General features: G+C 50.2%; 1 long non-coding RNA gene across 1 annotated transcript in view; it reads right to left on the reverse strand.

Annotated features, from left to right (window-relative positions):
- LOC123249496 overlaps positions 1-3,272 on the reverse strand; it is an 11,446-nt gene extending 8,174 nt beyond the window's left edge. Inside the window, exon 1 of the long non-coding RNA XR_006506388.1 lies at positions 3,186-3,272. This is a non-coding gene — a long non-coding RNA (uncharacterized LOC123249496). The remainder of the gene's footprint in view (positions 1-3,185) is intronic.
- Between the last annotated feature and the right edge of the window lie 304 nt (positions 3,273-3,576).

Below are 3,576 nucleotides of genomic sequence, written 5' to 3' on the forward strand. Positions count from 1 at the left end.
AGAGAGAGAGAGAGAGAGAGAGAGAGAGAGAGAGAGAGAGAGAGAGAGAGAGAGAGAGAGAGAGATGAGTACAGGTAATTCCAAAATACTTCCTGCACAATGATTTCTAGTTAAGTCTCATGCTTCTATGAAGCAGGATCAACTCTGCTAACAACATATCTTTTACACTATAAGCTCTTCCCTGTATGAAAATCAGTTGGATGTCATCCCCTCCTTTTTCAAGAAAGGATTTAGTATTGATTTGAGATCTTTCTGCCTTATTTATAATAGAACATATCTTCAACCCCAGTATATATGACTCCTTGGGGCCCCTTTCTTGACTGAATTCAAGTGATGGCATATTAAGTCATTGTTTCCTGCCTCTTTCTGTGATTCTAAATATCTAGAGTACAAGACAGTATCAATTGTTAACTTATGACTGTGATGGCAAACCTGTGGTGTGTGTGCCAAAGATGGCACGCATGGGCCTCTCTATAGGTAGGCATTCAGTTGCCTGTCAGTTAGTTACTAGAAAGGCAGAGGGACTCAGCAGAGTTGCTCCTTTCCCCCTCTCCACCTCCCTGACCCTCTGTCCAGCAGCGCAATGGAAGTGCTTACTCCCTCCCCTGATGGGAGTGCTCTACCACTCCCTTGAGCATTCCCCTCTCTTATTCCCTCTCCCGTCTGGGGTAAAGAGGGGGCACTTCAGTACTCAGGGTCTAGGGGAGAGGGTGGGCCACAGCACTCAGTCTCTAAAAGGTTTACCATCACTGATTTATGATATAGACAAGGACAATGTTCTCCTAACACCTCCCTCCAAGTTGCACCAACTCATTAATTATTCTTCTTTGGGTCCAACCATTCAATCATGTCCTGTGCCTCATTCTGCTGAGAGACAGAGAGACAGAGACAGACAGAGACAGACAGAGAATGTAAGAAGGAGGAAGGAGTGGAGGTGTGGGAGGTATATCATGACTGTCTCTTTCTTCAAGATTTATCCACCCCTCTTACTTTTCTTCTTATCCTTAATTTAGTTAGAGTGTTACAGACTTCAGGCTAAAAGAATTTTGGTGTAATGGACAGAGCTCTGGACTGAGAATCAGAATGACCCATTCCAAATTCCATCTCAGATACTTATTAGCTCAGTTTTCTCATCTGTAGAACGAAGGGCCCAGAGCCAGTGATTTCAAAGGAGTCTATCAAATCTAAAAACATGATCCAATGACTTCTGCCATGTATGAATGCCAGTCTCTGGTTTGTGCCCCATGCCCCTTAATCTTGCATTGGCCCAGATTGCATTCCATTTGTTCTACAAATTAAAAAATCCCACCCATTTTGTACTTGTATTTCCTATAATGCTATCTCATGGTTTGGGAATGAACATAATTTCAACCCAAATAATGAAGATGCATTGAGAGCTTTTTAGAGGAGTCACCCCAGGGGTGCATTTGGATATCACTGGAAAAAAGTTAAAGTGTGTATCAAGGGAAATCTTGAAGGAAAAAGAAGGTGCCAAGGGGCAGTCTAAGTGGCATATGTAGAAAGAAGTGGGAGATACTAGCCTGTGTCTTGGATAAAGTATGTGAGAGTCTAGGATTAATGGACTGATGATGTAAGATAAGCAGTAGTCACTTCCCTCCCCCAATCAATTTGGGGACTTCACAGCTGCCAAACCAAAGCATTGGAGTCCCAAGAAAAGGGAACCAATTCCCTGCCCCCTGCATGGCTCCACTTCTCCCATCTCCTGCTCTCTCCTTTTCATTTCTCTCTCTTCTACTCTTGGTCCAAGTCAAGGGACACCCAGGGCAGGCGCTCACAAGGAGCCACGCTCTGAACGGAACTCAGGTTCTGTCTAAGCTTGTCTGGCATAAGTGGGAAGGGTTTTTGCTTGAAAGAGTTTCTTTGGGGGCTCACTGGACAGAGAGCCAGGCCTAGAGACTGGAGGTCCTGGGTTCAAATGTGGCTTCAAATACTTCTTAGCTGTGTGACTCTGGGCTAGTCATTTAATTCCATTTCTTAGCCCTCAACGCTCTTCTGCCTTGAAATCAATAAACAGTATTGATTCTAAGAAAGTTTTTTTTTAAATTTATTTTAAAGCTTCTTTTCTGGGGCTTGAAGCAGAGTATGAGAAGAGGAGGCAGCAGGCCCCTTCCTCTACCTCTTTTCCCCTGGACTTTGGGCAGATGGAGAAGAAAGGAGGTGAGAAAATGAAGGGCGGAGGGCAAGGAACTTCTGGGACCACTGAGAGAAGCTGCTTTTCTAAGTTGAAAAAAGGAAGAAAAGGCCAATCACTGACACAACCCCGAAGGAAATAGGAAAGAATATCCTTATATATAGGAATGGGAAGAAAATCCTTCCCCTTAAATGGGAGTCCAGAAGGAGGCCCCAGCCCAGTGGCTGTCACTGAAGGCGGCGAGGCTCCATAGAAGCCCTTTGGCGTTCACTCGTCCCTCTCTAGAATGCTCTGGCCTGAAAGCCGCTGAGGGGAAGGCGAGTGGCCCCGGAAGCCGGGAGGGCTGAGGCCCGTGGAGGGCACAGTTTCTCCCCCAGCTCTTCTCAGCCCCGAGGTTGAGATCGCCAGGCGGGCAGGAGGCGAGCTCGCTCCTCCAGGGTCAGAGCCAAATTTAGCCCCTTTGCCTTCCCTGTAAGCCCCACCCCCGGTGCTAACTCCAGAAAAGAAATTGAGGTCAGTAATGCCTGATGGGCTGCGGCTGAAGATGAATAAGCATTTTTTTCAGTCTCCACTGGCCAGCCTCTCCCTGAGGAGCGCTTCTTCTCCCGGGTAGTCCCTCTGGGTAAAGGGCTTCACTTTCTCAAAAGGACAAAGTCGGGGCCGGGGGTCTGGGAAGACGGGGGAGGCGAGTTCCGCGGCTTTCTGCGCGGAATACAATTTGGGACTAAACTGGCCCTGGGCTGGCGCGAGGTTTGGGAGCCTGGAGGGGGCCAGGCCGACAGGTACCTTCCAATCGGGCCATCTCCGGGACGGAAAGGAGCAGGACATCTGACGTTTGGGGGTCGGGGGGGGGGGGGGGTCCCACTCTGGGTCTCACTGTCCTGGGATCGGAGCCGTGCCCTCCCTCCCCCGGCTCCATCCATCCCTGCTCTGCCCAGCTGCAGCCTAGGAAGCAACGCCACCGCGAGCCCATCTCCTTGCCTCCCCCGGAGCCCTCTCTGAAATCATAAAGATTGTTTCCAAGCTGACTCACACGGCTAATGTCAGGGAGTCGTGTCACACTGCGCTGGGCCCTGCAAGCTGTTGCTTGCGCGGCTGGCGGCCGCGGCTTTCCGCGGGGTCCCGGGGGCCGCTCGGTAGCTCGGCTGCCTCCCCAGGAGGGGCGGGGCCGGGGCGGGGCCGGCCAGGCCACTCCCCCTCCTCTCCCTGCCGGCCCGCCTCCCTCCCTCCCCAGCGGACCACAATGATTTAGAAGTTCAGGAATCCCACGTGACGTCACCGGGGGGGTGATGTAATGCGCTCTAAATAGACTGTATTGTAATCTTCTCTCAGTCCAACGTGGTTCCTTCACCCAGGCTCCGCTCTTCCCTTCTCTACACTTGTTTGGTAAGTTCCTAAAAATACTGATCGGTCACTTTGGGGTC

The sequence above is a fragment of the Gracilinanus agilis genome, chromosome 5, assembly GCF_016433145.1.
Source record: "Gracilinanus agilis isolate LMUSP501 chromosome 5, AgileGrace, whole genome shotgun sequence".
Classification (NCBI taxonomy): domain Eukaryota; kingdom Metazoa; phylum Chordata; class Mammalia; order Didelphimorphia; family Didelphidae; genus Gracilinanus; species Gracilinanus agilis.